The sequence below is a fragment of the Stegostoma tigrinum genome, chromosome 14 (genome assembly GCF_030684315.1).
Source record: "Stegostoma tigrinum isolate sSteTig4 chromosome 14, sSteTig4.hap1, whole genome shotgun sequence".
Classification (NCBI taxonomy): Eukaryota; Metazoa; Chordata; class Chondrichthyes; order Orectolobiformes; family Stegostomatidae; genus Stegostoma; species Stegostoma tigrinum.
In genome coordinates, this window is record NC_081367.1 from 46,454,925 (window position 1) to 46,479,052 (window position 24,128).

At 41.5% G+C, this 24,128-nt stretch overlaps 1 long non-coding RNA gene across 2 annotated transcripts in view; it reads left to right on the forward strand.

Annotated features, from left to right (window-relative positions):
* The window catches only part of LOC125457860 (uncharacterized), an 86,107-nt gene extending 64,433 nt beyond the window's left edge, over positions 1-21,674 (forward strand). Inside the window, exon 3 of one of the 2 annotated variants that reach the window (XR_007248684.2) lies at positions 20,948-21,674. This is a non-coding gene — a long non-coding RNA (uncharacterized LOC125457860). Of the gene's footprint in view, positions 1-14,424; positions 14,598-20,947 lie in introns of those variants that run through there. The other variant, XR_009446638.1, reaches the window with a different exon arrangement.
* The last annotated feature ends 2,454 nt before the right edge of the window (positions 21,675-24,128 follow it).

The window sequence follows — 24,128 nt, forward strand, 5'->3', positions numbered from 1 at the left end:
AGTCCTCTGAACCACTTGGTAAGGCACCTCACTGAGACTGTCAGTGCAGTTTCAGAAAAGGTCAAGGAACCACTGATGTGTTGTCTGCAGTCAGACAGCTCTAGAAGAGCTTGTAAGAACAGAAGATGATCCCCTTCACCACATCTGATGATCTTGTCAAGGCAGTTGCTGCAGTCAGCCTCGAGGGTCTGTGGAAGGTAAGGGAGAAATTCAGCTGTACTAAGAATTTCAGCACAATATTTCAACAGTTCCAGGACAATATGATTCCTGACATACTGGGTGAGGGCCAGACTTCTGACCCATTCCCAGTCACTAATGGAGAGAACAAGGCTGTTTGCTCATGCCAACTCATCAGCATGTCTGTGTATGCCATCCTATCTGATGCCCCCTAGGATGGTGATGCTGGCAGTGGAATCATTTCACTCATAGACGAGACATTACAGTCATCAATGTGAGATAGCTCCAGGAAAGAACAAGGTCTTCAAGGATGTATTTTGTGATTTACTATTTGCCAAAGACTGTGCACTACTGCAGAGAAAGGATACAGCATGAAGAAAACTGAACTAGTGTACAGGCCTGCTCCAGGAAAACCAAGGATTGAGCCCGTGACCAAAACCTGTTATCGATGGATAGGTTCACATATCATGGCAGGACACTGTCCTGAGCTTTCAACATTGACAATAAGGCACAGATAAGAATTGTCAAAGCAATTGAAGCCTTTGGTAGTTTATGAAAATCAGTACAGAAGCAAAGAGGAGTAAGTTTGTCTCCCAAACCAAAGGTTTATAGAGCAATCGCCTTGCTCACATTTCTCTACATATGTGAGACTTTGACCTTGTCATGACAAGAAGCTGAATCACTTTTATTTGAGCTGCTCCGAAAGAATTTATGGAAAGACAGGATACGAGCTGGCATGTAAAACGTCCACACAACACTGAGACAGTCACAACAGATTTGGGCTGGTCATGTTGCTAGAATGCCTGATGCTCTCTTACCAAAGTAAATCTTCAGTGGAGAGCCTGAATCTTAGGTGTACTCTTAAAGTAGTCAAAGGAAGTGCGATAATACAACTGAAGGCTTCACAAGAATTTTGAGTCAGTAAAACGTGGAGCGAGAGGGGCACAGAAAGTCAGACTGCATCTGAGGAGAAGGAAAGTTGACATTTTGGGTTGGGACTGTTCATCAGGACTGCAGAGGGGAAAGAAAGCTTGGAAATAAATAGAGGGAGGGGGTGGGCTGGGGGAAGTAGGTGGATGCAGGTGCGAGGGTTGGAGAGATAGGGCAATGGGAAGAGTGGGGCGGAGAGGTGAGAAGGAAGATGGACAGGTTGTGTCAAGTCAAGGACGTGGGTATGAGAGGGAGGACTGGACATGGGATGTAGCTGGGAGTGAGGAGATTCTGAAGCTGATGAATTCTATGTTGAGGCCACTGGGCTGCAACCTCCCGAGATGGAATATTGGGTGTTGTTCCTCCAGTTTACGTGTGGCCTCACTGTGACAGTGGAGGGGGTCCAGGATGGACATGTCCCCAAGGGAGTGGGAGGGGGAGTTGAAGTAGCTGGCAATCAGAAGGTGGTGTTGATTGCTCCATGAATTAGTTCCCAAGTCTGTGCTTGGTTTCTCTGATATAGGAAAGACCACACCAGCAAAAATGGATGAATAGACCAAGTAGGAAAACATACAATGGATCCGTGTCAGATTTTTCATTCCATAACTTGACTCCCAGCATCTGCAGGCCTTGCTATCCATAAGAATTTTGACACTGACTTTGAGTCCTGGGGGATGCTGGCCCAGAATGTTTGCACCTGCTGCGACCAGAGAAAAAAATTGATGCAACCTCCATTGAAATCAAGTGCATAGGCTGTTGTCGCACAGTGATAGCATGCTTGCCTTTGACCCAGAAAGCCAAGGTCCAAGTCCCAATTGCTTCGTAGGTGTGTGACTATACCTCTGAACAGGCTGATTAGAATATAATCGGAATTAAGTACTTAAGAAAGGCAGAGAGAAAATGCAAGCAGAGGTAATCCTGAGACAGCAAGTCAACCAAAGTTCAATTGTCCTTGATATCCCGACATATTTGCATCAGAACATTCTACATTTAATTATCCTTAGTAATCACCTACGCATTCTCCAGAATCCTACCAACAACCAGAAGAATTTCATCTTAAAGAATGCACAAGGGATAGCATTAATATTTCTATACTTGAATTCTCAGAACCCAGTCTACATAGGTATTTTTCCTAGAGTCAATTGCCGTTTTATCTTAATGATTTTATCTGAAAAGACAAATGATATCTTTTGGATAGCAAAGATTGTTAATGCTGGACGGCAAGTTACGGAATGAAAAATCCAACAGGGATTCACCTGTAGGTCTTCTTACCTGGTCTATTCATCCGTTGCTCCTGATGTGGTCTCTTCTATATCGGAGAGACCAAGCACCGACTTGGCAACCAATTCTTGGAGCATCTGCATTCTGGAAGCTCCAATCAACAACGCTCTACGGTTGCCAGCCATTTCAATGTGATAGTACAGGTATGTTTGTACATGTGTGAACTATTTTGTATTAACATCTCCCTGAATCATAGAATAGTACAGCACACAAAGAGGTCATTTGTCCCATTGAGCCTGAGCTGACCTTTTTGAACAGCAACCCAGTGAGTTCTATTCATCTGCTCTCTCCCTGTATTCCTGTAAATTTTTCTCCTTCAAGTATTTATTGATTTTTTTTTGAAAACTACAATTGAATCTGTATTCCCCCATCCATTTAGTCAGCATGCTCCAAATCCAGACCAGTTGATGCATAAAATGAGCTTTTCCTCATGAATTTGGAATAGAGATTATTCTCCCACTAAGAATACAATAAGCTTCAGATCAGGCTCAGATCAGCACGAACTGTAGAAAACCTAAGGAAAATTCAGAGACAATCCTAAAAATGTCAAGGACAGAAGAAATCCTTGTTTCAGAAATGAAATTATTTCTCAGTATAGTTAATTCTTCCCCTCAATTAATTCAGAAGGTTAATAATCATTAATACTCTCTAACCCAGTCAAGGGGTATTGATCTCACAGACAATACTTAGATGAAAGGTTGCTAGATGGCCATTGCATGTGGAAACAATTTGTGAATTTTCTTTTCTTAAACTCGTGATTTTTTTTTTGACTCTAGCAACTACATGCTAGCAACCACCTGATCAGCATGATTGAGACCACCTCACCGAGCAAATGGAGGGTCAAATCCAGGCCTCACTAGTCTGTATGGTATGGTTTTGCACTTGGGAAGGCACTTGAAATATTCAGAATCCACAGAAAATAAAGAATAAAACTCAAAAAACATTGTAGTGCTTTAAGTGTAATTTAATTTTACGATATGCTAATATTTCTGAAACAACTTGCTGTTATATATGGCCTTATATGTTGCAAAACATGCCAAGGTACGCACATAATCACACAAAAATTGGAACCAAGCCAAATCAAGGACACATTAGGAGTAACTAAATTCTTGGTCAAAGCAGAAGGTTTTAAGGAAAATATTAAAAGACAGTAAAAGAAAGATCTTGCCAGTGAATCTAGAACTTAGAATCTAGAAGATAAAAGGTACGTTTTACAGCAGCATATAGAAGATATAGTATTGCTTCGTAACATGAAAAATAATTGAATTAATCCGAGAGGCCATTTCCTATTGTCTGTCATAACAATAATTATGTATATTTAAAATTTCCAAAGTATGAAACAATTTCTATTTTGTCCATCCATATACATAAAGAATTAATATAGTTTTGCACATGACAGTGGCTAGTTCCTATTTTTGTTCTTACAATTTGTAATTTTATCTACACCTTAAAAGGGGCTTCTGGTTTGTAACATGTTGTGTTATAATGTCTGTATCAATTATTTTGCCAATTATAGTTAAAATAACACAGCCATGTAAATCAAAACTAAACATGCATCAATTACCTTGGATGACTATCCTATGGAAACTTTACAATCAATCATTTCTGACTCATAAGTCTCAGTTTTTCATATCTTGCAGCTGCATCATTTATTACACTTCTGAGTCATAACACAAGCAATCAAATGTGAAAAGATTCACACCTGAATTCTGGGTCCAACAGCTGAACTGTGGTCACATTCGCTGCTGCAATTTGTTGAAACTTTGTACTATTTTTCACAGCCTGAGTGGAATCTTATTCCCAGCAATATTCTGCAGTGATATCATTTTAAACTGGAGAAACAGGAGAAGACAATGTCATCTCAAATAAACTTGAAAGTATGCTAACACAACAGTAAAGGTGATAACGTATTCTTGTATGTACAGGTTGAAACTAAATTAAACCCCTGTATTTTTTTCCCAGTATTTATAACAATCCATGTCAGAATGGATGAAGTGCCTGCCTAAGTTTAAACATTAGACCTTACATTAGTATGCAAGTTGTAAAAAAAAATTCAAACTATATTAATGATGGTTATGCAACAGGATTTATTGATGCAGCGAATCATCTCACATTAATTTGATGCAATCACCATAGACAATCAGTTGGCATCATTTTGAAAATGTTAACTCTTTGACTTCTGGTCAGTCGTGGGACATACCAATCAACAATGTCACAACTAAATTAAAAGATCTTGTATTTAAGAGAGATACATAACTTCCTGATACATTGCATTGTGAAATATTTTTAAAGTGCATTTATTTTTATAATTTGGAGAAATGCAGCAGTCAAGTTATGGAAAGCATGATCTCATAAATAGCAATTAAATAAATTATGAGATAATACAAAGAATCATAGAGTCATACAGAATGGAAACAGACCCTTTGATCTAACTCATTCGACCAGGTTTCCTCAACTGAATTAGTCCCATTTCCCTCCATTTGGACCATATCCCTCTAAGCTTTTCTTGTAAATGTACGTGTCCAAACGTCTTAAATGTTGTAATTGTACTCACCTCTATCACCTCCTTTGGCAGATTATTCCATATATGTACCACCCTGCGTGTGAAAAAGTTGCCCCTCAGGTTCCTTTTAAATCTTTCCCCTCTCATTTAAAAACTATGCTCTTTATTTTCGAACTCTCATACCCCGGGGATAAACCTTGGCTATTCACTTTATCTATGCCCTCATGATTTTATAAACCTCTAGACGATCATCCCATAACCTCCTACTCTCCAGGGAAAAAAAGGCTATCCAGACTCTCCTCATAGCTCAAACCCTCCAGTCTCGGTAACATCCTTGGAAATCTCTTTTGCATCCTTCCCAGTTTAGCAACACCCTTCCTATAGCAGGGTGATGAGAATTGTATACAGTGCCTCAAATGTGATCTTACCAATGTCTTGTACAGCTGTAACATGACGTCCCAACTCCTGTACTCGATGTTTTGACCAATGAAGGCAAGCATGCCAAATGCCTTTGTTGCCACCCTATCTATTTGTGATGTCACTGTCAGGGAATTATGTACCTACAAGTCTGGATCTCTCTGCTCAACAACATTCCCCAGGGCCCTACCAATAATTTGGCAAGTTGCTGTTTCTGTTTGTCAAAATATAATATTCATCAAAACTAAACTCCATCTACCCTTTCTTGGCCCAGTTGATCAAGATCCTATTGTAGTGTTAGATAACCTTCTTTACTGTCCACTATATCACCAATTGTGGTGTCATCCACAAGCTTACTAACCATGCCTCCTGTAATCTCATCCACATAGTTTTTATAAATGATGAACAACAGCGAACCCAGAACCAATCCTTGCAGCACATTGCTGGTTACAGGCCTCCAGTTTGAACAACAACCTCCACCAACACCCTCTATCTCAGGCCATCAAGCCAATTTCGTATCCAATTTAATGTATATTTTAATGATGATGGATTCTACCATAGTACTCTGAACAGTTCCCCTGATACTTGCAGGCTAAGATCTTTTCAAATTTACTGTCAAGATGAAGCAGCTTTGTCTCTGATTTCAGCAACATAATTTGTAAACGTTCACTCCAACATTTGCTTCCCAGTGCAAAGAGTGTACATCACAGTGATTGATGAACTGAATTAACAGCATACATCTTCAGTTTTTCATAATAGGCAGAGGACGAAATTCTCATATTTCCCATGTTTCCAAAACCCAAAACAAAGCATCCACTGTTAGATGTGATTCTGTGGTTGGATAGCTCTTTCTAAATAATGCTGAATGTGCTAAGAGCTACACTACAACCAATTTAAAACAATAAATCAAGCTTGTACCATGGCTCATTTGCACTTACTAGAAGCAATGTACGCTCATACACAAGAACCCATACTCTACAGACAAAAGGAATAAGTATAAAAAACCAAAAGAACTGCGGATGCTGCAAATCAGGAACAAAAACAAAGTTGCTGGAAAAGCTCAGCAGGTCTGGCAGCATCTGTGAAGGAGAAGACAGAGTTAACATTTCGGGTCCGGTGACCTTTCCTCAGAACTGGAGGAATATGTTGTCATACTTCTCTGTTGTTTTCTTCATGATGATACTTTGGCCAATCTGAGTCAACATGCTAACCAACTCTCCTCTCGAATAGATTGTCATGATTGTTCAAAACTTGGCATTCTTACATTTGTCCTGATGAGTTCAAGATGAAAGCTTTTCATCACATATCTCTCTTTTCAACAAGATCCAAGTGCTGTGGCACTAAATGATTAAAGAGATCTTTCTTGATTTATTTGTTTCAACCTATTTGGGCAGATGATCTGAAATGGACGGATTGACATACAAGGGAAGCCAGCATTGGAAAAAGCTACTGATTAAGTAGTGGATTTTAATCTAGATGAATGCAATGTAGCCCACATTGTTACAAAGAAACATGAAATACCTGTCTAGTGAGAAAGAAAAATCTATTTTGGGCGATTATCAACCTATCATTGGAAACACTAAGCTGATACTAGGGTGTTACCATCAAGTCTAATCAATGAATAGTATTTATTTAAAGGTGTTAAACTAGATTAGAAACAAGAAACTAGATTTTGAAATGTAAATGATGAGCTGGTTAATGAACAACAATCTCCCAGATTCCAAACTAAAACACCAACAGCACAAAATTTGTACTAAAGTACCAAATCTGATTTCAGTAATCTATGGACTGAGAGTAGAAAAACCATTAGATCTTCTTGTCCTACTTGATGGTATCAATGAAAGTTGGACAGAAAATTCTGGAACTACTCAATGAATCAGGTTGCATCAGTGGAAAAAGTGGGAACGGGTGAAACTTGCCCAGGTAAAGGAAGGCAGGTTTTGGTACGTAAAAGGTAAGTAATTTCCCTAAAAGTGTTGATGCATCATGATTCTGAGATCATCCCATCCTTTTCAGACTGTCACGCAGCCAGAATTCAAGGCGAATAGGAAATCACCACACAGCTACTTGATAATTAACCCAAATATTCAAATCACTTATTCTACACTACATTCAACCTCAGCTGTACCCATAACACCTTTTTCAAACCTCAGTAAACCAGCGAGGTCTCTAAGGACAGAGCAGAATGGAAATAGCCCTTCTGGTGAAATTGACAGATTAGGAAACCTTTCATCATTGAAAATGACGAGATGTAATCATGATCATGTGAAATGCTCCTGTCCATAGCAATTCTTTTCTGAGAGAGTACTATCACTACTTGACATCTAACACTTCACTCATATCAGCTTCACATTCATCCTGTGTACCTTACCATGGCACGAGGAATGCTTGTGTAGCTCCAACTCACATGAGATCCTGAGGATGGTGCAACAGCCAGAGGATCCACGTTCTTGACATACCTATGTATCAGAGCCTCATGTGGTGGAGAAAGACCACCATCTAAGGTCATTCTGCCGAAGTAAAACAGGGGTCCATTCAGTTATTGGATCCTCCTGATACCTTAGATACATGTAAATATTTCCTAGTACGTAGATTAGTTGAGCAATGCCTTTCGATTAGTTATAACTGTTTGAGAAAGCTAAACCGCAGTGTTTGTTTTATTCTGTACAAAACAATTGTATAAATGTGAACCACGTTAGTAACTGTGTATGTACATAAAGATTTTGTTTTTATGAATAAAGTATATTTTGCAAAGAAAAATGTACCAGCACCTCAGGTGGTTCACGCTCTCTTGGCTAGTTGCTGCTGGAATCTGCAGCTATTGAAACAGGTGCAGCAGATGGACATAGATTGTAAGTGGCCTTCAAAGTGTCTGTTACTGGAGGGTACTGCAGTCTCTTTCCTTAGAAGTCATTTTTTTGATAGATGGATGGATCATCCCTCCTGCCCGCGCTGGTTGTCTGGTGATCTCAGAGGTGGAAGGCAGTGTTCTATGTCAATTAAAAAGTTTTAGTAAAGCCCATTGCTGACGTCTACATGTTCCAAACCTGCAAAGAGATGTGTTGTTTGTGCAAAAATTAAGGTGGGGAATGTTTTACATACCCCACCATGCCTCTTCCTCTGTGAAAGGATAAAAAAATCACATGGGTTCTAAAGGGAAAAGTGAAGAAACAAGATGATGGATCAAGTAGAATAAGTACCAGTAAGGATTTCCGAAGAAAATTGAGATCAATAGATATGATCCGAAATTGCTGAACTCAATTTTGAATGCAACAAGATCAGGTGCTGTTCTATGAATTCATAGAATCATAGAATTCCTACAGTGTGGAAACAGGCCCTTCGGCCCAACAAGTCCACACCAGCCCTTGGAGCATCCCACCCAGATCTATCCCCCTACAACCCCCACAGCCCTGAGCACTATGGGCAATTTATCATGGCCAATTCACCTAGCCTGCACATCTTTGGACCGTGGGAGGAAACCGGAGCACCCGGAGGAAACCCACGCAGACACGGGGAGAATGTGCGAACTCCACACAGACAGTCGCCCGACGGTGGAATCGAACCCGGGTCCCTGGTGCTGTGAGGCAGCAGTGCTAACCACTGAGCCACTGTGCTGCCCCAAATTCATTGCAACAAGCCACAAGGCACTCCAGTTAAAAGGACATTATTGGTCTTGGATGAAATATCCATTCTCAACTCAGTCAAATGGATTACCGATGCTCATTCATAGGGTCCATATGTGAAAAATAGCCAATTGAGTGAGGTAAGAGATGTTAATTATCAACAACAAAGTGGAGCACCAGCAAAGAATATCCTTTAATCGATAGCCAGAGACTTTTCCCCAGGGCAGGATTGAGTGGTCATAGTTTTAAGGTGTTAGGAAGAAGTTATAGAGGAGACGTCAGAGGGAGGTTCTTCACCCAGAGAGTTGTGAGCGCATGGAATACTTTGCCAGTGGAAGTCGTGGAAGCAGAGTCATTAGTGACATTCAAGCGACTGCTGGACATGTACATGGGCAGCAGTGAATTGAGGGGAATGTAGGTCAGGTTATTTTATTTTTGGATTAGGATTATTCCACGGCACAATATCGTGGGGCGAAGGGCCTGTACTGTGCTGTACTTTTCTATGTTCTATGTTGTATGTTTAAGGAGTAGGAAGGAGAACATTTAACAGAGATCCCATGAAGAAAAAAAAACCTGGATGGATATCTAGTTCAGAGCAGGTTGAGACATATACCGCAAGTTGTTGAGGAAAATAATAAAACTCCAATGCAACATAGTCCTTTCTGAAATGTACATATCATACAAAAATGTAACTGCTAAGGATAGAAAAATGTAGAATGAAATGTCAAGATGGTATCTGAGAGGTACTGCCAGACCTTTTAATTAAGAGGGAAGTGGCAGAATTAAAGGAAAGTTACGTCAGGAGTATATTTTATTTTACTTATGGCGATGTGGTATTGTAGTTGTAATAATCATTGCATTAGTAATCCAGGACTCCAGGCTAATGTCTGAGAATATGGGTTCAAATTGTAACATGGCAGATGTTGAAATTTAAAGTTAATAAAAATCTGAAATTTAAGACAAGTGCAATGGTGACCATGAAACCAGTGTTGGCTGTCAGGAAAAACCCATCTGGTTTACTAATGTGCTTTAGGGAAGGAAATCTGTCATCCTTACCTGGACTGACCCATAAAGGAATCCAGTTCCACAGTGACATGCTTCACTCTTAACTGCTGTGAAGTCAATTAAAAGTGGGCAATAAATGCTGGCCTAGCTGGTGATGCTCAAATCCCATGAATTACTTTTTTAAAAAAATTCAAATATTGATGACTTAAGTACCTTCTTTTAATTCTTTCTTAAGACGTGTGTGTTGCTGGCTACATCAACACATTTTGGCTTTAGCTAATTGCACTTGAGAACGTGGCAGTGAGCTGGACTCATCCAGGCAAGCAGTCCTAAATTACAGAGTAACCAACTTTGAGGTGCTGGGTCGATTCAAAATCTAACCCATTTTACATGGTGAAAGTGCCACATAACGTGGTGGTGGATAGGGGAAGGTAACAGTTCGACTCCATAAGGATTGTGAGTTGGTCACTTTTGCCAATATTGTCGTGGACAGATGCAACTATGACAAATAGAGATTTGTAAAAAAATGAAGTCAAGTGTTTGCCTCTTGCTCGTTCTCTCACCAGTTGCTGTAAACCCAGTTTAGCAGCTCCGTTCTGAAGGATTTGTCTAGCTCAGGGAGTGGTGAGGCTACTAAGTCACCCTTGATGATGAATGATGAAGTCCCTCACCTAAAGTTTGATCTATGTTTTCACTACCAATTCCAATTAGTGTTCAACATGGAGTAATATTGATTTGTCAGCCTGGAATGATGAGAGGTAGTTTTCATAGAATCCCTACAGAATCAAAGAATCCCAACAGTGTGGAAACAGGCCCTTTGGCCCAACACATCCACACCGAACCTCAGAGCATCCCACCCAGACCCACCAACCTGCCACCCCCCCAATAGCCCACCTAATCTACATATCCCTGAACACTATGGGCAATTTAGCATAGCCAATCCACCTAGCCTGCACATCTTTGGACTGTGGGAGGAAACCAGAGGATCCGGAGGAAACCCATGCAGACATGGGGAGAATGTCCAAACTCCTGACAGACAGTCACCCGAGGCTGGAATCGAACCCGGGTCCCTGGCACTGTGAGGCAGCAGTGCTAACCACTGTGCCACTGTGCCGCCCTATGTTAGCCTTACCCAAGTTTGACCAGATGTCATGACAGATAATGGGAGCTGCAGTCAATGTTTTGGGTTCTCAGGACAACTCTCTCCTGACTATATATCAGTGCATCACCATATCTGGTGGACCTTTCTTGCTGATGGCACAGGACAGTGCCGGAGCTGGTGATGGAGATGATGGTGCCAGGTGGTTAGGCTTGACTTTCCAAGGTGTGTCAATCTGAGTGAGATTGCCATTTTTTTGAGAAAACGTAAGAGGTCTGCATTTCTGCCAGGAGCTTCCTTCAGAAAGGTAGAACTGCATTTTAAATAGAACAGGCCTCTTTTATGCAAAACAACTGTGGTTTGGAAAACCCTGGCCCTTCTCACAGCTGTCAGTTGCTTTCCTCTGTGCTTTAAATTTCCAGCATCACTGGCAGCTCCTGTGAAAGGATAAATACATAAAATAAATGAGATGATCGGGAGCCAGATACATGGGGTGCCAAATAGGTACTGGATGGGGTTTCAGAATGCCAGCTAGGCAGAGTGTCAGGTAATTATGTACCAGTTGGGTGGTGATGGGCCAATGCCAAGTGAAGAAGTGTTTAAGGTAGAGTTGGGGTGGATGAGAGATAGGTGGGTTGGTGTCAAGAGCCATGGCGAGGAAGAAGGTGTTGGTTCCCAATGGGGAAGGGTTTGGTCACAGGGTGGGAAATGTCAGGGCTGGCAGCGGGAGGAGGTGGGAGAAATGTGTGGCAGTGGGTGGAGTGCAGGCAGTCCGGTGCGTGGTGGTGCTCTGTTGGGTCTGGTGGCAGGTCTTGTCACATCCTGAGGGCAGAGAGACGTGTCAGGTAAGGGTCTAGGGCATATCAGGGGTCTGGATGAGGTGTGGTTTCGGGTGTGGTCACAATGTTGAGGGTAACAATTAAAGAGTTATTCAGAAATTCGATTTTTGTATTCACTCATGGGACATGGGATTTGCTGGCTAGCCAGCATTTATTGTCTATCCCTAGCTACCCTTGAATTAGCATGCTAGGCCATTTCAGAGGGCAGTTAAGAATCAACTGCATTGCTGCGAGTTTGGAGTCAAATGTAGGCAAACCAGGTAAGGATGGCAGATTTCATTCCCTAAAAGGCATTCTTGAACGAGAGGGTTTTTAAAACAATTAACAATAATTTAATGTAATCCATTACTCAGACCTTTTTACAATTAAGGATTGAATTTAAATTCTGCCAGCTGCTTGGTGGGATTTGAACTAAAGCAGTGACTTGGGCCTCCAGGTCACTAATCCAGGGACAAACTACCATAACCCTACCTCCTCAGAAAAGTTGTTTGATGTGTCATGATTTCAGATTTATAAAGTTAATATGTACATATTATTCAACATTCGAATCCCCCTTTAACGTTTTTATGTTATAAAGCACAGATGCACTTTCTCAAACCAACAGCCTCACCAATGAAGCCATGGCAGATTGTGGATTTTGCTGGGTTTCAAGTTAGGCTCTTTGGCTGGGTTGGGGGAAGACGGGGACAATCTGGGTCAGGTGGGGTCAAGGGTCACTTGGAGTGCAGGAAGAGACCAGCATGCAAGTGGTGAAACAGGCAGTCAGTTTGGTTCCATGGAACAAGTTAATTGTAAGTTAATTTTAATTGCGCAAAATGACACATAGGACATTCTAAAATGAACGCCCTTGACCGCGTCTCCCGCATTTCCCGCGACACATCCCTCACACCCCGCCCCCGCCACAACCGCCCCAAGAGGATCCCCCTCGTTCTCACACACCACCCTACCAACCTCCGGATACAACGCATTATCCTCCGACACTTCCGCCATTTACAATCCGACCCCACCACCCAAGACATTTTTCCATCCCCACCCCTGTCTGCTTTCCGGAGAGACCACTCTCTCCGTGACTCCCTTGTTCGCTCCACACTGCCCTCCAACCCCACCACACCCGGCACCTTCCCCTGCAACCGCAGGAAATGCTACACTTGTCCCCACACCTCCTCCCTCACCCCCATCCCAGGCCCCAAGATGACATTCCACATTAAGCAGAGGTTCACCTGCACATCTGCCAATGTGGTATACTGCATCCACTGTACCCGGTGCGGCTTTCTCTACATTGGGGAAACCAAGCGGAGGCTTGGGGACCGCTTTGCAGAACACCTCCGCTCAGTTCGCAACAAACAACTGCACCTCCCAGTCGCAAACCATTTCCACTCCCCCTCCCATTCTCTTGATGACATGTCCATCATGGGCCTCCTGCACTGCCACAATGATGCCACCCGAAGGTTGCAGGAACAGCAACTCATATTCCGCCTGGGAACCCTGCAGCCATATGGTATCAATGTGGACTTCACCAGTTTCAAAATCTCCCCTTCCCCCACTACATCCCTAAACCAGCCCAGTTCATCCCCTCCCCCCACTGCACCACACAACCAGCCCAGCTCTTCCCCCCCACCCACTGCATCCCAAAACCAGTCCAACCTGTCTCTGCCTCCCTAACCGGTTCTTCCTCTCACCCATCCCTTCCTCCCACCCCAAGCCGCACCCCCAGCTACCTACTAACCTCATCCCACCTCCTTGACCTGTCCGTCTTCCCTGGACTGACCTATCCCCTCCCTACCTCCCCACCCACACCTTCTCCACCTATCTTCTCTACTCTCCATCTTCGGTCCGCCTCCCCCTCTCTCCCTATTTATTCCAGTTCCCTCCCCCCATCCCCCTCTCTGATGAAGGGTCTAGGCCCGAAACGTCAGCTTTTGTGCTCCTGAGATGCTGCTTGGCCTGCTGTGTTCATCCAGCCTCACATTTTATTATCTTGGACATTCTAAAATCTCATTTTTGGACAATTTCAGTTTTCAGATAGTCCATTTTGGGAAATTGTATCTATCTGAATTTGTGAAACAGGCAGGCAAGCAACATTTTTTATGCTGCTGCCTTTTTCTTCTTGAAATCTGTAAAAATCATTTGCAATATTTGGGTCATTTGGCCTGATGTTGTGAAACAATGTTAAATGGAGCCAGGCAGTAAAATTCCTGATGGTGTCCTCTATACATTAATAGTGATCTGCTGAAGGGCAGGTCCTCTGCTTCTTTTCACATACCTCACAATCTCTTTAGAGCCCCTCATTTCCAATTTCAAAGTACAATATGGCTCAGGAAAACAATCCCTTCCACTCCCCCATTTCTGAAGGAGGGTCTCGACCCGAAAGATCAACTTTCCTGCTCCTCTGATGCTGCTTGGCCTGCTGTGTTCATCCAGCTCTACACCTTGTTATTTCAGCTTCTCCAGCATCTGCAGTTCCTACTATCTCTGAAGCTGCATCTGTAAAGTGACTCATATTGCCCTCATCATGTGTATTGAAAAGAAACACTATTTCTTTTCTTAAAGGATTCTCCATCTGCAAGAGCCCATCTTTCCTGGAGGTTCTAGCTCTTCCATGATCTCCGCTGTTGGCCAGGGCTTGTAAACCTGAACACAGGAACCTTAACCTAGAATGATTAACAAACCAACAGGACCACGAGGATTCAAATGACTGGCTATCTTGCAAAAGAAAATGCACTGCTGGGCTAAAAAAAAGCTTCTCTCGCCTCCATAGAGATGAAATGATGTTAAGCTGAGTATTTATACGACTGCAGTTAGCAAATGGGCTTTCAAGACTAGCTGCAAGGCCTCATTAAAATCATTGGTACAAATAATCATAAAAAACAAAACTTACAACACAATTACTATGACAGCAGTAATTTCCTTAACATGGGTTTCAGTTTTTCACTGTAAGCCCTTTCATACGCCCATCTGTTAATGTCACATTCTCAGAGTTGCTAGGCAATGGAAGGAAATTCTATAGGCAAGTGTTTTTCTGTGTATAACACTTCGCAATAGAAATTTCAAAAGACTTCTCAACTGTTGTTCCTCAAAGGATTGCAGTTATGCCATACCTGAACTAGATTTTCACTTTATGTCACATTGGTCAGAAATTATTCCTTCGCTTAATTGTCTTCTATTATCACTGCAATACAGACTGAAGAACAAACTTAAATTGGAAACCACAATATTCACGACAGACTTGGCTCATTTACATTAGTGATATGCCATAAACGAGCAATCTGTCTTATACGAAATTCAAAAGCAGTTTGGGTTATTGCAAACCTGGACTATTTGATCTTCAGTAAAACTGGAGTGGTATCTAAAACTTGCACAATTAAGAACACTTGGTGAAATTTGAATTTAACTACAAAATGATAATTGATTTATATGATTCACTTGTTCCTAACCAGAGGTTAATTTGAATTAAATCCTAAACAGCTGTGTATGCGAACCGAAAGACATTTGATTACTTTCAGCAAATATTAATTCTAGAAAAATAAGTGAACCATTAAGTACTGACCTACCGTGTAATAAGAGCTAAAACTGCTTGGGCGTTTGCCAATCTGCTCAAGGAAGTCTACAAATAAATGGTTTCCGGATATAATTGTAGATATATTTCAATATATGTATTTTTAATTCTAGATCAGTCTCATCTGCTAAAAACGTCTGCAAAATATATCAATAATGCAAATCTTTGAAACATCATTTTATTTTCTAGAGCATCATCTTGAAATCACATATGTGACAATTCAATGTCAACCAGTGAAAGTGTGACATATTAACTCTACGATGTATAACAACACATGGACAATGGGCCACAGTGTAGGAGAAAAGGTCAGACTGGACTGGAGTTAGAGTTCAGAAGCCATCTTTTATCTGCTTGCTTTCTCTAGTACTTCAGCGTTAAAATTTCCCATTGTTCTCTTGCCTTCGTCCTGCATTCAGAGTCACTCAGTGTGCATTAATTACCACTTGTCTCAATGCATTTGGGAGATTCCTGTTCCACTCTCTTCATTCAGGAAGACACACTTCGCTTCGCCATCTATTCTCAAACAGACTGATTCAAATCTACAGCTCCTTCATCATTTATTTTCCAACCACAAAAACAATTTGTAAAGTACAAAGATTAACTTGAAGGTTTATTGAAAATTGTTATATCATCTTATACTCTCATGAGAAACTGGCTCCATTTGATCACCAGTATTACTTAGATAGCTGCATAAAACTTGTTTTATGTTAAAAAAGAATTTGGGAAACTATGCATGATTAACTTTACGCTGCAGTATTAAAAGGCTTGTGCTACAAACTCAGTACTACATTCTATTTCAACAGTTCAGTTATCTTACAAAATCTTTCACATTCATTCACTCTTCTGGTGACCGACTCAAAATGTACATCACCATTCTCTAGAATTTGCTCTGATTTCATAAAGGTCCTTCCATTAGCTTTTGGCTGAGCAAGCCAGCTAATTTCCATTAAAATCTTATGACTCTGAAATCCACAACTCAAGCTTGAGCCCCTGTGACTTGTGCATAGAAACTTAAACATCACCTATTTAAACTTCAACCAAGCTGATTATTTTCAAACATCACCTGCCACAAGGCTCTTTGTCTTTCACCTAGAGAGTTACTACAAATTTAAAACATTCACCTAAACAAATTTCTCAAACTTCCTTTACCAACTTAGTTTTGTAGACTACATCGGCTCTCAATTGCAGCTTGTACCATGGATGATTGATTAGGCATAGGTTTGGCTCTAGTTCTTCCAAGGAGCTACAAGCTGCACAAAACCCAAAGCTGACAGTCTTTAAATTATTTTTTTTCCAAATATCAACCATTCTTCATTATTACCAATATCCTAATTGAATTTGTAGATACTCGAAAAAGAATCTCACCACACTCCACCCATCTCTATGGCATAGTGACACACAGCCCGTTCCCAGTGAGAAATACAAATGATCTCTCTTTTAATTATAAAGCTTTTGCTTTACTGAAAAAGACACATTTTGTCACAGCCTTTCACCTTGTACTCATCAGGATATTTTGCAATGATGTAAATTCAAGAGGAAAACCAACAATTATGTAAGTGCTTCAACAGAATGTCTGTTTTTCAACACTACTCAAGTTCTCTACTACCAAACAATGACAAAGCTTTCACTAATTCTGTGAAATCACACAAACAACATCATAAACTGTATTAACTGCTAATGTCATATCTCCAGTTCTTCAGCTAAGTAAACTCAGCTGCTATTTAAGACTTTACTTTGCTAGATGTTAACCTCTTAAATCAGAGCAGCCGTAACATTTAAAATGTAAAAAATTCCATGCTTGTCTGAATTGCATTTATTTCAGGGGTGTTCATCATTTTCTTAACATGATGCCCCATTTTTGACAGTTAAAATTTTTATTCCTAATTAAATCAGGATATTTCTAATTAAAGCCTATATTCTAAAATGTAATCAACAGCTAGATGTTGACATAATTGTTGAAAACAAGCAGCCCCCCCCCCCCCCAGATGAATTAAAAGCCTGAGAATTACTATATATTGCACAGGATTCCTGCAAAACAATAATTTTAATTACTACCCTGCATTAGTATCATGCACAGTAGGTACCACGCTCACATGTTACTGCAGTTGGCGTTTCCTTTATTACCTAAGCGCCTCCTATATTCAAGCATATCAGAAGTAACTTCAGAAGTACAAAGATAGTCATGCAGAATTAGAATATTGCTCAGGAAAGACACACATTCTCAGTGTTTTAAGAATTATACTGGCAACCAATTTAAGATTGCCAGTCATGCTTGCAAATTGGTGCATTTGTGCATGTAGCTAAGTGACCAGTATTAATACACAAGGCTCTGTTCTTTTGGGACAGAAATCCCCTTTACCCGGATTGTGCCTGTTTCACTTGTCAAAATAGGTGACATCCATTCTCTGGCTCATTCCTCAGGGCAATACCTTAACTAATCATTATCAACTTGCCCAGTTTAAATAAATCTGAGCAGTTAACTGTCAGTCATCATCTAACTGGATGAATTTCTGTGGCAAAGCTTCTATCGGAGTTCACTTCCCAACCAATCACCACTTTCCTCTCATGCAGCAAAAAATGTAATTTACTTCTACACAGGTATTATTGCGAATGTCCTGATGAATGCAAGATTGAATGCTTCAAGAAGATAAACAACTTGTCACTGGCACCAGCAGCCATTCAAATTCTTCTGCAGTGGCAATTCATCAATTAGCTTCAGTGGAAACATTCAGATGATATCAAAGCGATATAGTTTCCACTTGCAGGATTGCCAATGTGGTTAGTTAGATGGCATTATGTCAGAGGCAAGCTGTTCTCACAGACTGTCAGTATTTAGAGTAATATGGAAGTGGCACTGTTAGTCTGTAAAAGGCCTTTAACAGTGATAGTCAAAACCAGAATGTTAAATTACAAACATAACTAAGGGTTAATGTATAGATTTAAAGATTACATTTGTGACGTCTGAGCCACTGTGCACCAGGGTCCAGAATGTGTCTTGTGGTATAATCTAGAGCTTGTGTCAAAACACGGTCCACTTTTCCAATTTCAGATTACATACAAGTATTCCCTCAGTGTAGTCTCATGGCTCAGTGGGTCCTGCCCTGATTTCTGAGTCCAAAGTTCCAGGTTCAAGTCCTTTTCCGGGACTTGTTAGCCATGGACATAGTATGCATGAAGCATCCAGGCAGGTTGATTATCGATCCGCTAATCCTTCTGACATCCTAAAATAGATGGTAAGAGCAGGAGAGATTCCTGATCAGCCATACTGCCAACATGCCTATCCAGTGTATGAGTAAATGGCAGAAATTCCTCTTGAAAACATGAAGATGGCTATACCCTGCACTAGATGAACACAAATTAAAGAAGAAAACGGCTTTCAATTTCATTTGGTCACACCCAAATGTAAAATAAGTGTAAATAATAGACAGTAAAGTAAATACTTGGTACAAGGAAATTCCAATAGTCCAGCGATATATATTTTCTTTGAGACTGTTCAAGCCATTAACCATCAGGCACAGTGGGTAGCAGTTTCATTAGGTTGCTTCCTTTTGCAATTTGAATTAAAGGGAGAAAAAGTTTAATTTCCACAATCTTTTTGACCAGTTTTAAAAAAAGTCACGTCAAAAGATGGCCCTGCTCATAGAATTGAACAGACCACAGATTGAATTATCACGATTGTCCTGAAGACTACCTCTGAAGATTGTCATAAAGCAAAACACTATAAACACAAGGACACTATTAGGCACATTTTAAAGCCTTGTATTTTTTTAAAAACCTTACTTGATGCTGAATTATATACTTCCCCAGCAATGGTTCTGGGAATGCAGGCCATGTGAAATCTAGCAAGTAGCCTATCTAGCTCTTACTCAGCCCTCCTTGCCTCATATCAGAGGTGAGAGTGGTGCCAGGTGGCCCACCACCAGTAGGCCAATGGACGCCCTTTTGTAGGTAATTAATGCCATAGCAGGGCTTCACCACATCACCACAGGGTATAGTCTTTAGTGGAAGAGACCAACACCAAGCAAGCAGCCTGGCTGCTTTCTCTGCACAGGCTAGTGGCAGCCAGGTAGGTCATCCCTCATGAATGGGTCTCCTGACCTCATTGGAGGAACCTTCAAGCTATACTCCTGGTCACAACAAGTTCTCTTCTTTCTATGTCCATTCAAACACTAACTCCAGACCCAACAGCAACCCCCCCCCTACCCCCGTCAACCAAAACACCTCTGGTTGGAGCCTGACAGCTTCCCATGACTCACATGGTTCTCGTGCAGCTTACCTGCACAAACCCTGATTGCAACATGTGCAGTGGCCAGGCTCCCAGTGGGTAGCATGTGATTGGTCAGCAATTCTCTTAAGTGGATTTTCTGCCCCAAAAGGCTGGTATTGCACCTGCACTCAATGACTGGCCATGAATTGTTGTGGTCTAGTGAAATTTGTCACTCTTGCATTATGCTAATGAATGCAAGATGAAAATCTTCTGCAGCATGTCTCTTTGGTTAGCAATGTTCAAGCACAGCTGTAGTTATACTTCATGCACATGGTTTTCATTTCAACTGGGCTTGCAATGAGACAACTCATTATACAAGTTTTGTTTACACAACACTAGGCCACGATTGATTATGTATCTGAGTTTGTGACCGACTTTATAGTTGTAATGATTTCCCTTGTGGAGTGAAATCAAGACATTGGTCTTTTAAAATCTTAACTATTTTCTATGGGCTGATTGCTACATATTCATTGAGTTTTATACAGTGTTTTTCACTGCAAAGTCTAGTGAGACCTCATCATATCTTGCCAGTCTTGCCTCATTCACTACCTACCCTATTCCTATGGTGCCGCACTCACCCAGTTCTAGACCAATCCTACCATTCACCATATGCAGAGCAACTTGACATAACAGGGATACAATTAATTTGAAAAGTATTCCTGACACCAGTGCCATTTCTAAAATGTTTGCACCTGTACAAGCATTGTGAAACCAGAACAGCACTGCACAGTTCCTGGCATCTGTGCTGAACATGACCTGCAAGGGAAAATTGGCCCCCCACTTTGTGGGCAGTGGTGGACATGCCGCAGATGGAGGATATCCTCTTCTTCCAGGACCAGCAATGGAAAGCACTCTGCCAAACCATGTCAGCTTGGTCTGAGGTTGCCTGCTAGGTCAGTGCTGTCTCAGTCATTTGGAAGAATGCATAGCACTGCAGTAAGAAGGTCAATGACCTTCTCTTCTCCACACCAGAAGTATCAACATCTTCTCTCTGATACCTTAAACTCACTCTCTCTCTGCTAGGGTACCCACCTCCGACCAAGTCTCATGCTCTACCACTCTCACTATTACCTGGAGCTTCTGCCCTCATTCATTGTCACCCATATTAATACCCATTAGCAGTAAGCCTATGCTAACCCTAACACTAGCTCTATCCAGTCATTTTCTCAGGTCACCTCCCTATCTACATCAAAAATAACAGTCCTACCACTATTTTCATTTCTGTTAGTACCTTCTCTCTTTCATTCCAGGTGGAAAACAACTCAAATATAGGGTAAAAAGAGGCAAGATGGGTAGAGGGCTGCCTGACATTTGGCTCCTTACCCCTCAAGTGAAGAAGATCCTAACTCTGACTGCCCTGAGGTAGATCTCTAAAAGTGAAGAATTACAGTTATGATGCAAAGTTTGAATGTGATTTGGTGACTCTCAGTGTCATCAATATCTGGGCGGGAAGTTGTGCAATCTATGGAATCTGTCTTGGGCACATATGTATTTGATGTATTTTGTGGGTGATTGGCCATAGTTTGGGAGCTTATATTTACCTCATGTTAATTCTGGTTGTTAGAATATATGTTGTATATGTAACAGATTGCTTTACTTCTCCAGCCTTGTATCGTAAAGTTTAATTTGTTTGTTTTAACATAATGGAATCTTGTGTCTTTATTCTCTTAGTAAATAACTGGGATTTCAAACTTTGTCAATTTTAAACAAAAATGTAATTGATCCTTATCCAGGTTGTAACACAAATTTGATAATGTCAACCGGGAATCATAATGTACTTCACACTCGTCTATAGAAAGGCATATTGGATATTTTTCCAATTGTATGTATTTATTTTCCTCTGCTTTATAGGCTAATGCAATTCGAAAGTAATGTGTTATGTGAAGTATTTTGAGATGACATGACATACGTGATTCTAAAAGTGATTCAATCAATTTAAGATGTGAGTGGCTGATCTAAATAAAGTTTGTAACATTTCATTTAGCACTCTTTTACAGTTATAATTAAATAATCCTCCACAATCTGCAAACCTTCTTCCTTGTTTTTTCTATAATCATCTGTATTTACCTCGCCAATATTTTACTTTCATAGTATGTGCTGTATAGTCATGAATCATAGAAAGTTAAACTATTTGTATTTCTACCTCAGTGAACAAACTAAGTGATTCCCTATGGACTGCAGTGGATTTCAAATTCTTATCCTCATTTACAAATCCCTCTGTGGCCACATTTCATCTTGCCTATGCAATGTCTTCAAATACAATGGTGCAGCTCACGCTTATTATGCCTACTATACTTTCAATTCAGAGTAATTATGTTTACCCCCACTCCATTACCTCTTTCAACTCTCCCTTCCTTTAAAATACTCCTTAAATCCCCTCTCTTTTAGCAAGCTTTTGGTAATTTGTCCTGCTATCTTCACATGTGATTCAGTTGTCAACATGTTTATTAATAGCACTCATTGAGCATCAAGGAACATTTTGGTATGCTAAAGGAACTATAAAAATGCAAGTTGCTTTTGTTGCGGTAATGAGTGACAGAATTCACAACCATTATGACATTACATACTGAAATTTTATTCCCAAGTATTTCTCAACAATTATCTCCATTTTCAACACATTTATCAAGGAGCTATCCCTCTGAACACTCCTTGGGTGATGCTGAAACTCTTTCTCCATCTATAGTTTTTCCTCTTTCCCTTTTCGTACTCCATCAAAACAAATTTCAGGCACACTGCTACATTAAAGGCATTACATGAGTGTAAGACAATGTTTAAAAATACTGATAGAGGCAATTATTATTTACACACAGACTGAAGCTAATAGGTGATTTGCACCAAATGGAATGACAGATTTAAAATAAAAATCTTAATTAGTAATACTTAATAGCTTTTCATTCAATTCTTTCATATCACTTGTCAGTTTTTAAACCTTACATTTAGATTTCTTAACATTCTTACTTGAAAATGGAACCTAGCAGTTGACTATCTGTGGGTGATGGCAGCGCCTTTTCAATAGCCCCATAGGTGGTCAAAGTTCACAATTAAATTTTAAGGTAGATCTGTATCTCAACAAACAGCATATTTTCAAGCACAAGATTGTTCAAATGCCAAAACTAGGGTTTTATTCCATTTTGAAGCTCATCTGGGGAGCGCTTATATTTCACACCCCATTAATACCAGTTAGTGAGAGGCCTATATAGTGATTCTTAAAAAGAGAGCTCATGATGACTCTACAAAAAAGCTCCCTACGTTCTTTGATAATAAAATGTGAGGCTGGATGAACACAGCAGGCCAAGCAGCATCTCAAGAGCACAAAAGCTGACGTTTCGGGCCTAGACCCTTCATCAGAGAGGGGGATGGGGGGAGGGAACTGGAATAAATAGGGAGAGAGGGGGAGGCGGACCGAAGATGGAGAGCAAAGAAGATAGGTGGAGAGGGTGTAGGTGGGGAGGTAGGGAGGGGATAGGTCAGTCCAGGGAAGACGGACAGGTCAAGGAGGTGGGATGAGGTTAGTAGGTAGCTGGGGGTGCGGCTGGGGGTGGGAGGAAGGGATGGGTGAGAGGAAGAACCGGTTAGGGAGGCAGAGACAGGTTGGACTGGTTTTTGGATGCAGTGGGTGGGGGGGAAGAGCTGGGCTGGTTGTGTGGTGCAGTGGGGGGAGGGGATGAACTGGGCTGGTTTAGGGATGCAGTGGGGGAAGGGGAGATTTTGAAACTGGTGAAGTCCACATTGATACCATATGGCTGCAGGGTTCCCAGGCGGAATATGAGTTGCTGTTCCTGCAACCTTCGGGTGGCATCATTGTGGCAGTGCAGGAGGCCCATGATGGACATGTCATCAAGAGAATGGGAGGGGGAGTGGAAATGGTTTGCGACTGGGAGGTGCAGTTGTTTGTTGCGAACTGAGCGGAGGTGTTCTGCAAAGCGGTCCCCAAGCCTCCGCTTGGTTTCCCCAATGTAGAGAAAGCCGCACCGGGTACAGTGGATGCAGTATACCACATTGGCAGATGTGCAGGTGAACCTCTGCTTAATGTGGAATGTCATCTTGGGGCCTGGGATGGGGGTGAGGGAGGAGGTGTGGGGACAAGTGTAGCATTTCCTGCGGTTGCAGGGGAAGGTGCCGGGTGTGGTGGGGTTGGAGGGCAGTGTGGAGCGAACAAGGGAGTCACGGAGAGAGTGGTCTCTCCGGAAAGCAGACAGGGGTGGGGATGGAAAAATGTCTTGGGTGGTGGGGTCGGATTGTAAATGGCGGAAGTGTCGGAGGATAATGCGTTGTATCCGGAGGTTGGTAGGGTGGTGTGTGAGAACGAGGGGGATCCTCTTGGGGCGGTTGTGGCGGGGGCGGGGTGTGAGGGATGTGTCGCGGGAAATGCGGGAGACGCGGTCAAGGGCGTTCTCAATCACCGTGGGGGGGAAGTTGCGGTCCTTAAAG